The 11669-nt window shown below is 33.8% G+C and overlaps 1 pseudogene; it reads right to left on the bottom strand.

The window, feature by feature from the left end:
* Window positions 1–7341: 7341 nt before the first annotated feature.
* LOC141547499 (olfactory receptor 5F1-like) lies at window positions 7342–8312 on the bottom strand (annotated as a pseudogene).
* Between the last annotated feature and the right edge of the window lie 3357 nt (window positions 8313–11669).

Here is an 11669-nt window from a genome sequence, read left to right on the forward strand (position 1 = left end):
GACTGGGCAAATGTCATAGTATGGGGAGAAGGGGTGCATATATTATGTGTATGTACGTGAATAGTGACAGATAAGAGGGATAAGGCATAGAGAATGATTTTTTTTTTTCCTGAGGCAATTGGAGTTATGTGACTTCCCAAGGTCACTAAACTAGGAAGTGTTAAGTGAGAATTATTAAAAATAAATAAATAAAGCCATTCTGGACAGAATAAAATGAGAGCAGTTTGGTGAAGAAGAATGAGTTCTGGATTGAGAGTCTGAATATATGATTCCTTATTCTATCCATTACTCGTTTCCTGGGCAAACTTAGAGAAGTTATTTAAGAGCTACTTCAAGTTTAATTTCTAATCTTTGCTTGATCACTAACTATCTATGACTTTGGTTAAGACAAATAGTTTCTATTGGGTTCAGTTTTGTCACTTTTGAAATTAAAGGCTTGAATTAAATACATTTTTTTTTCATTTCATTCATCAATAAATATATTTCCAACTCAGTGAATGAGGTAAAAATAAAGAGTTCAATTGAAAAAAATATTTCTCTCCCTTATATTTTGTTCTCTTTCCATCTCTTATTTATTGAATGATGCATTGACAATGTGTTTCCTTTTCTGTAAAGTGGAGGGAAATTTACTAGATAGCCACCAAAATATCTTCTAGGTTTTAGTCTATTATTGTAGCATATTAATCATTGAAATTGAATATAGCATCCATGAAAATCATTTATTTCCACTCCCATCCCATCCCTGAACATGTGAATAGAATATGTAGAAATAGGTAAGACATTATTAGGTAGAAAGTATAGAAGAAATCTTTATTTTAAGTATGTTGCAATAAATAAAGAAAATATCTTATGAAGTCATTTGATTTGTGATTCTATTTACATAGGTAATATTTTTTGTTCATTAATGCAATGGAAAAAATTGTTTTTATGCTGTTTAGCATGGTGTTAAATATTAAAAATGCTACTTCTTGATAAGGTTACAAAATAGAACACTCCTCCCTTCCCCATTCATTCGTAAAAAAAGACAGAATGCAGTGTGTCCCAATACTCTGTCTTTTGGTCACCAAAATATAAATTTAACCCAACTTTTAGGGGTGGTGAGGGCCTCAGGATATTATCTTATACCTGCAAAACATGTAAGGATTACTTTAGAGAAGGGATGGCTAAATTGAACTGTTCCTTTCAATTAAGAAGAGAATTTATGTTTGCACAATCTTTTTCATATTGTACTTAATTCTGACTGGGAGAATTAAAAGCAATGAATACAACTTTTGAAGAGAATTGATTTGAAAATAAACCTGACAAAGTTCTATCTCCAAATTGATAATCTTGACATTAAATTAATGATTATACCTCAATGAAATCTTCAAGAAAAGACAGATATGTGTATTCATATCTTTAGGTGAATATTGTTGTTTAATTACCTCGGTTTATGGCTAAGCATAGTGCAGTCTCTAATCCCAGTTTGGGCCTTAGCTTTAGTGTCTTCAGCAGAGGGTAAAGTCATGTTAGTTGCATATTTTAATAACAACTAAGGTGTATTACAGCACAGTTGATTTTTAACTTTATTAAAGTGTTATTTTGCTTAAACACACTTTATGCTGTTAATTTGGGTTAATTGTATGACCGCGGTGGCTGGCATGAGATTTACCAACCCTTTTTATTATAATTTAGTCAAACTTTCCTTTATAGCTCAATGTTAGTCACTGCTGTATCCCTTGGGGGTGTGGTTAAACAAGGTGTTATGGGGTACATAACCCTGATACCCACTCCCTAAAGCTTAAGGTTAAGTTTCAAGGGTATACTCACTGGATTGTGGAGACTTGTTATGTGTAGGTCTAATAAAAATCAACAGGCCAATATTCCTGTTAAAATTAAAAGAAAATTTTATTTAGATATGGTGACCCTTGACATTTTTCAAATATAAATTTCTATGAAATAACACTCTCTCTTTAAGGGATGAAATGACATTCTAGCAAGCAACTTCTAGTTTATCCATTATGCGTTTCATTTAAAAAATTACATAGACTAGGCTTTGCTCACCAAGTTCTAATTTACAGTATTTAAATAAATACTGTTATGTATTATGTGATAATCTTTATGTAATCACTCTTTTTAAAAGTATCTATTCATTATATAAAAATGTATTGTATGTTAGGCAATATATTATCCTTTGAGCTGCTCATGGAATGATAAATTATCACCTGTGTAGTGTCTAAACTTTGTATTCCTTCTGAAAAGTTTAAAAAATGTAAACAACATTTTAAAATAGGACAAATGATATATTCCTCTAATGCATCATCTCACCAAATAAGATGTTTTTCTGACTAATCATTTCTCCAACTTAACAAAATGTCCATTTGGCAATATTTGTTTAGGAAATGGACAGTGTCTAAGATTCTCTGGTTTAGGCAAATGGAAAGAGAAAATGGTAATAAAACAGAATGAATTCATATTTCCTTAGGAAAGGGGTAAAAGAAACAATTAAGTTAATTTTACAAATGTTCATTCTACAGTGAAAAGGTAGTTTTAATAGAGAAAAATCATTGGCAGTTTTATTATATATTTAAATAGAAACTATCATATATATGTTTATGGTTATATTGTTTATATTGAATGTATATATCTGTATTATATTATCTCAATATGAACAAATACATGTGTGGTATAGTGCCAAAAGTCTTGGATTTACAGAATGAGAGTTTTATTTTATTTATTTTTTTATTAATTTTATAATTATAACATTTTTGATAGTACATATACATAGGTAATTTTTTACAACATTACCCCTTGTACTCCCTTCTGTTCTGAATTTTTCTCCTCCTTCCCTCTACCCCCTCCCCTAGATGGCAGCCATTCCCATATATATTAAATATGTTATAGTATATCCTTGGTACAATGTATATGTGCAGAACCAAATTTTGTTGTTGTTGTTATTGCAAAGGAAGAATTGTATTCGGAAGGCAAAAATAACCTGGGGAGAAAAACAAAAAAAATTGCTAACAGTTTACACTCATTTCCAAGTGTTCCTTCTCTAGGTGTAGCTGATTCTATCCATCATTGATCAATTGGAATTGGATTAGCTTTTCTTTATGTTGAAGATATCCACTTCCATCAGAATACAACCTCATATAGTATCATTGTTGAAGTGTATAATGATCCCCTAGTTCTGCTCATTTCACTCAGCATCAGTTGATGTAAGTCTCTCCAAGCCTCTCTGTATTCCTCCTGTTGGTCATTTCTTACAGAACAATAATATTCCATAACATTCATATACCATAATTTATCCAACCATTCTCCAATTGATGGGCATCCATTCATTTTCCAGTTTCTAGCCATTACAAAAAGGGCTGCCACAAACATTTTGGAGTGTACAGGTCCCATTCTCTTCTTTAGTACCTTTTGGGATATAAGCCCAATAGTAACACTGTTGGATCAAAGGGTATGCAGAGTTTAATAACTTTTGGGGCATAATTCCAAATTCCTCTCCAGAATGGTTAGAATGGATGTAGGATTTTATCAAATGCTTTTTCTGCATCTATTGAGATGATCGTATGTTTTTTGTTAATTTGGGTATTGATATGGTCGATTATGCTAATCGTTTTCCTAATATTGAACCAGCCCTGCATTCCTGGTATTTATATATACTTTTTAGTATCCCTACCCCACCTTAAAGTTCCTCCCCTAATTTTACCCCTTTTTGTCACAATTTCTGTATTTCCTTCCCCTTAGCTTACTCCTTCCCTCCCACTTTTCAATGAAGTGGTAGAAGTTTCACCTTAAATCAAATATGTCTATTGATACACATTATGTTCATTCCCCTCCTTTCTTTCTCTCAGATATAATAGGTTACCTTTGCCTCTTCATGAGATGTAGCACAACCACTTTACCCTTTTTTATGATATAATTTCCTTTCCACCTCTGGTTTCTAGGACAAATTATGAATGTGTTCTTTACCTATCTTTATGGCAGAAATATAGTTTTCAAGATTTCTTTTTACTTTTTTAGAAATCTCTTGAGTTCTGTATTTGAAGATCAAATATTTTGTGTAGATCTGTTTTTGTTTTTTTTTTTTCATAGAGAATAGATGGAATTAATTTATTTCATTAAATTTCCATCTTCTTCCCTGGAAAAGGATGCTCATTTTTGCTGAGCAAGTTATTCTTGGCTGCATACCAATTTCCTTAGCCTTTCAGAATATCATATTCCAGGTCCTTCATTCCTTTAAAGTAGACGCTGCCAGATCCTGGGTTATCTTATTGTGGCTCCTCCATGTCTGAATTGTTTTTTTCTAGCAGCTTCCAATATTTTTTTTTCATTCTGATGGTTCTTGAACTTGGCCACCATATTTCTTGGCATTTTGATTTTAGGGTTCCATTCAGTATGTGAATTTTTTCAATGTCTATTTTACCCTCTGTTTCTAAAATGTCTGGTCAGTTCTCTTTGATAATTTTCTGGAAAATAGTATCCAGGCTTTTTTTTTTTTTTTCTTCACATTTTTCAGGGAGTCCAATTATTCTCATATTGTCTCTCCTAGATTTGTTTTCTAGGTCTGTTGTCTTTCCAATAAGGTACTTGACATTGTTTTCAATTGGTTTGTTTTTCTGGTTTTGCTTGACTACTTCTTGGTTTCTCCTTGAGATTCATTTCTACTTGTTCAATTAAATTTTCAATGATATATTTTCTTCACTCACTTTTTAAATATCTTTTTGTAATTGTCCAATTGAGTTTTTAAGTGAGTTTTTTTCTTCTGTGGAATTTTTTCCCATTTCATCCATTTTATTTTTTAGATAGCTGTTTTCTTTTTCCAACTCACTAATTGTATTTCTCAATGATTTGTTTTCTTTATCCACTCTTTCTTTAAATGCCTCGGATGACTTCTCCAGACTCTCTTGCCAAGCTTCCCTTTTCTTTTCCCATTTCTCTTCTAGCTCTCTTGTGAGAGCCTTTTTGATTTCCTCTATGAGAGTTTTGTGTATTGAGGAGCAGCTCATATTCCCCTTACGTGATTCCTCTGGAGACAGTCTGCTTTTAGTCTCCTCAATATTTGAAGTCTGCTCTCTATCCATACAGATTAGAGCACTTTTTTTTTTTTTCATTTTGTCAGAGTGGGAATCAAAGAAAACAAATTGAAGAGAAACAATTGTTCTGTTTCTGGGTGGGGATGGGCCTGGATGTTGTTACTGGTCTTCCTCTACAGATTGAAGGAGACAGCAGTGAGGCACTAGCAAGACATGGATGTCAGTGTGCTGTGTCTGTGCTCTGAGGCTCTAAAAATGAGCTAAGTCAGTCTGGGTGGGGGTGGGGGTGGCCGGCTCCTGAGAGACACTAGCTTTACACGGTTTTATTCTTTACCTCTGGTGTTTAAACCTTCTCTGCTGCTCCTGGCTTGCTGCCAAGATGGAATATCCACACTGGCAGAGATCACACCCCTACCCCTCAGGTCTGAGCAGGTAAACTGCCTGTCCTGCCCTCCCTGCTTGCCTTCAGTCTGTGCCCAGTCTGTTTGTCCCCTCCTCCCAAGTAAACACAGACCTTTTATGGTGAATTTCAAGGATGTCTTCTGTTGGTGATTATTTGTGGGTTTTTTTCCCTGTCAAGCATTAATTCTGAGGCTTGTCATGAAGTAAGTTCTGAGAGAAAACACAGAGCACAAGCAGCTGTGTGCCTCCTCGCTGACATCTTGGCCAGAAGTCCAAAGAATGAGAGTTTTATTTCTAATCTTTGCTTGATCACTAACTATCTGTGACTTTAGTCAAGGCAAATAGTTTCTATTGGGTTCAGTTTTGTCACTTTTGACATTAAAGATTCGAATTAATTTTTTTTTTCATTTCATTCATCAATAAATATATTTCCAACTCAATGCATGAGGTAAAAATGAAGAGTTCAACTGAAAAAAAAAACTGTTGTTCAATTATTTTTGGTCCTGTCTGCCTCTTTAGAATTTTATTGTCAAATATACTAGAGAGGATATTGGAATATCTTCCTATTTCTTTTTTCTACTCATATTATTAGATGAGGAAACTGAGACAAACAGGGATAAGTAACTTTTCTAGAATTGTAGAACTAGTAAATATTGGAAGCCACATTTTAACTCATCTTGATTCCAGGAATGGTGCTCAATCTACTGTGCTAACTAGGTACTTCATAACTCGTCTATCTGCTACTAAATATATCACTCATAAAGTTATAAAATTGTTATTCCTATTTTTCTATAATTAAGAACAAGCAGAATGAGTAAATCTGTTTTTATTTTAAGCTCTTCAAATTGCAGGCTTACCATACTTTTACAAGCCAATTTACACCCTTCTATGGTTCTGACAAATTGTCCTTTGTGAATAATTTCATTTCCAACTCAATTTCTTGTGATAGACCATCTTTAATGCCAAGAATGAATTTTTTCCTCACCAACTACTTCTGAAATTTATAATTCCTTAAAGGTACAGGAAAAGTGTCACTAACTTCATAAATTCTTTCCTAATTTCCACATCTCCTCTTCATCTTAATTTACTAAATTTAAATTTCATATTTACAGACATATACACACATGGATATATATTCTTATGACAGAATATGAGATCCTTGAGAAAATTCCTTATGGAATTTTTGTCTTTCTAATTCCAATGCCTAGTTTAATCAAGATTACATAGTAAGTTTTTATTAAATATTTGTGGATATGTCAAAAATTTATTATTTCTAAAGGACATATAATATGTGTGTAAATATATGTCAATAATGCCTTAAATTGTGAGGTAGATCACATAAATCAGTGACTAAAAGTGCAGTTTACTCATATCTACTTCAGAGACCCTTATTAGGTCTGAAATTCTGCAAATTTATGAGAAAATTTTAAAGGAAACAATGTATTCCTAAAAATTATTTGTTAGCCATTTTACCAAATTAAATTTCATTTCCTTTGAAGTGATGAAAATAGGCTCAAATGAAATCCCTAAAAGCATCAGTTGGGAAGCTAAATAAAATGAGTACCAAAAAAGAGAGATGTTGAAGAAAAATGTAAAATTTACTTAAATTGTAATTCTATTATGCATTAAGAAGAGTTTCATCAAAATGCATAGTGTTTGGTAGATGGTTTATTGTAGGACCAATTAACATCTGTATACTTTTTTTTTTTCAAACACTGGAACTTTCTGGGGCCAGCATCCATTCATCAAGAAAAATAGAATATATTTCAAGAGTAATAATTGAATTAGGTGAGTGTTATATACTATCCTAACCAGAGTATAATATCCCATCTATTAAAATATTTTATAGAGCACTGCATAATGAATCCTACATATGCTTCCCTAGGCAAAAATGGAGTCAAATGAAAGCAGGAATCTTTTATCTCCTAATTACATTCTTCAAGGCCTTCTTTACCTCCTTGTTTCTCAGGCTATAGATCAGAGGGTTCAACATGAGGATCACCATTGTGTAGAACACAGAGGCTACTTTATCTTGATTCAGTGAATAGCTAGAGCTAGTTCTCAGATAAGTGAAGATGGCAGTTGAATAAAATAATATGATGGCTGTCAGATGAGAGGCACAGGTTGAGAAAGCTTTGTGCCTTCCTTCCCTTGAGTGCATGCACATGATGGAGACAAGAATATAGATGTAGGAAGTAAAGATGATCAGCACTGTGCTTACCATATTTATTCCAGCACACATAGAAAAATACTTACATTCATGTGTGTGTCAGAGCAAGAAATTTTAAAGAGTGGGGGACTGTCACAAAAAAAAAAGTGATGAATAACATTGGAACCACAAAATGATAAGCTACTTAAGTAACTTGTATTGATCATAGAATTAAGTAATCCTGCTGTGTAGGCAACCATCTTTAGACAGTCCTGGACATGGTAACAGTATAGAGTAGTGGGTTACAAATAGCTACATAATGATCATAGGCCATTAATCCAAAGAGTATGCTTTCTGTAGTGGCCAAGGCAATGAAGACATACATTTGTAGAAAGCAGCCAGCAAAACAGCCTCTTCAACATTAAATCTGCCAGCATCTTTGGAGCAATGGTGGATGAATAACCTACATCAGTAAATGACAAATTACTCAGGAAGAAATACATGGGAGTGTGTAGTCGAGAGTCTAGAATGATAAGTGCAATCATTCCAATATTACCTACAACAGTCAGAGTATAAATTATCAAAAATAACACAAAGAGAATAACCTGAAGTTCACTAGAGTCTATTAAGCCCACCAGGATGAACTCAGGCACGGTGGTGTGATTTTTTTCCAGACATTTATTTAATATATGTTTATGTTTTTGTTTTTTTGTTTTTTTTCTGACTGTAGTATATGCCATTTATTCTTAGAAATTATTCAAACTAAGCTCCCAACACAAACTAGTTACTGGATCAAGTTCATTCTCATTTAAGTGGACAATAATTTGTGCATTTGTCTGTGAGTCAAAATTTCCTCCAATAAAATCAACATGTATTTTAATTCTGTAGGCTTACTGCATTTAAACTTCTACTCTTTTTATATTATAATATGCATGGGTAATTTTTTACAACATTATCCCTTGCACTCACTTCTGTTCTAATTTTTCCCTTCCTTCCCTCCACCCCTTCCCCTAGATGGCAGGCATTCTTATACATGTTAAATATATTATAGTATATCCTACATAAAATATATGTATGCAGAACCGAATTTCTTATTGCACAGGAAGAATTGGATTCAGGAGGTAAAAATAATCTGGGAAGGAAAACAAAAATGGAAACAGTTTACATTCAATTCCCCATGTTCCTTCTCTGGGTATATTGATTCTGCCCATCATTGATCAATTGGAATTAAAGTAGATCTTCTCTTTGTCGAAGATATCCACTTTCATCAGATACATCCTCATACAGTATTGTTGTTGAAGTATATAATGGTCTCCTGGTTCTGCTCATTTCACTCAGCATCAGTCTCTCCAGGCCTCTCTGTATTCATCCTGCTGGTCATTTCTTACAGAACAGTAATATTCCATAACCTTCATATGCCACAATTTACCCAACCATTCTCCAATTAATGGGCATCCATTAATTTTCCAGTTTCTGGCCACTACAAAAAGGGCTGCCACAAACATTTTGGCACATACAGGTCCCTTTCCCTTTTTTAGTATCTCTTTGGGATATAAGCCCAGTAGTAACACTGCTAGGTCAAAGTGTATGCACAGTTTGATAACTTTTTGGGCATAATTCCAGATTGCTCTCCAGAATGGTTGGATTCATTCACAACTCCACCAACAATGCATCAGTGTCCCAATTTTCCTTCAACCCCTCCAACATTGATCATTATTTGTTCCTGTCATCTTAACCAATCTGACAGGTGTGTAGTGGTATTTCAGAGTTATCTTTTTTTTAATTAATAATTTTTTATTATATATATATATATTTATAATATTATCCCTTGTATTCATTTTTCCAAATTATACCCCCCTCCCTCTATTCCCTCCCCCCGATGACAGGCAATCCCATACATTTTACATGTGTTACAATATAGTCTAGATACAATACATGTGTGTGAATATCCTTTTCTTGTTGCACAATAAACATTAGATTCCGAAGGTACATGCAACCTGGGCAGACAGATATTAGTGCTAACAATTTACATTCACTTCCCAGTGTTTCTTCTCTGGGTGTAGTTACCTCTGTCCATCATTGATCAACTGGAAGTGAGTTGGCTTTTCTTTATGTTGAAGATTTCCACTACCATCAGAATACATCCTCATACAGTATTGTTGTGGAAGTGTACAGTGATCTTCTGGTTCTGCTCATTTCACTCAGCATCAGTTGATTTAAGTCTCTTCAGGCCTCTCTGTATTCCTCCTGCTGGTCATTTCTTACAGAGCAATAATATTCCATAACATCCATATACCATAACTTACCCAACCATTCTCCAACTGATGGACATCCATTCATCTTCCAGTTTCTAGCTACTACAAAAAGAGCTGCCACAAACATTTTGGCACATATATGTCTCTTTCCGCTCTTTAGTATTTCTTTGGGATATAATCCCAGTAGTAGCGCTGCTGGGTCAAAGGGTATGCACAGTTTGATAACTTTTTGGGCATAATTCCAGATTGCTCTCCAGAATGGCTGGATTCTTTCACAACTCCACCAGCAATGTATTAGTGTCCCAATTTCCCCACATCCCCTCCAACATTTGTCATTATTTGTTCCTGTCATCTTAGCCAATCTGACAGGTGTGTAGTGGTATCTCAGAGTGGTCTTAATTTGCATTTCTCTGATCAGTAGTGATTTGGAACACTCTTTCATGTGAGTGGATATAGTTTCAATTTCTTCCTCTGAGAATTTTCTGTTCATATCCTTTGACCATTTATCAATTGGAGAATGGTTCGGTTTCTTATAAATTATGGTCAGTTCTCTATATATTTTGGAAATGAGACCTTTGTCAGAACCTTTGTTTTTAAAAATATTTTCCCAATTTGTTACTTCCCTTCTAATCTTGTTTGCATTAGTATTATTTGTACAGAAACTTTTTAGTTTGATGTAATCAAAATCTTCTATTTTATGATCAATAATGATCTCTAGTTCTCCTCTGGTCATAAATTCCTTCCTCCTCCACAAGTCTGAGAGGTAGATTATCCTCTGTTCCTCTAATCTATTTATTATCTCCCTCTTTATGCCTAAATCATGGACCCATTTTGATCTTATCTTAGTATATGGTGTTAAGTGTGGATCCATATCTAATTTCTGCCATATTAATTTCCAGTTTTCCCAACAGATTTTTTCCGAATAATGAATTTTTGTCCCTAATGTTGGTATCTTTGGGTTTGTCAAAGATTAGCTTGCTATAGATGTACCCTTTTTTGTCCTTTGTATCTAATCTGTTCCACTGATCTACCAGTCTATTTCTTAGCCAATACCAAATGGTTTTGGTGACTGCTGCTATATAATATAGATTTAGATCAGGTACACTTAGACCACCTTCCTATGAGTTTTTTTTTCATTAGTTCCCTTGCAATTCTTGACCTTTTATTCTTCCATATGAATGTTGTTGTTATTTTTTCTAGATCATTGAAATAGTTTCTTGGGAGTCTGATTGGTATAGCACTAAATAAATAGATTAGTTTGGGGAGTGTTGTCATCTTTATTATATTCGCTCGGCCTATCCAAGAGCACTGAATGTCTTTCCAATTATTTAAATCTGATTTTATATTTGTGGCAAGTGTTTTGTAATATTTCTCATATAATTCCTGACTTTTCTTTGGTAGATGGATTTCCAAATACTTTATACTCTCAACATTTGTTTGGAATGGAATTTCTCTTTGTATCTCTTGCTGTTGCATTTTGTTAGTGATATATAAAAATGCCAAGGATTTATGTGGATTTATTTTGTATCCTGCCACTTTGCTGAAATTTTGAATTATTTCTAATAGCTTTTTAGCAGAGTCTTTGGGGTTCTCTAAGTATACCATCATGTCATCTGCAAAAAGTGATAGTTTGATTTCCTCATTTCCTACTCTAATTCCTTGAATCTCTTTCTCGGCTCTTATTGCCAAGGCTAGCGTTTCTAGTACTATATTGCATAGTAATGGAGATAGTGGGCAACCTTGTTTCACTCCTGATCTTACTGGGAAAGGTTGCAGTTTATTTCTATTGCATATTATGCTTACTGAAGGTCTTAAATATATGCTCCTGATTATTCTAAGGAA

Source organism: Sminthopsis crassicaudata, chromosome 6, assembly GCF_048593235.1.
Source record: "Sminthopsis crassicaudata isolate SCR6 chromosome 6, ASM4859323v1, whole genome shotgun sequence".
In the NCBI taxonomy this organism is placed as follows: domain Eukaryota; kingdom Metazoa; phylum Chordata; class Mammalia; order Dasyuromorphia; family Dasyuridae; genus Sminthopsis; species Sminthopsis crassicaudata.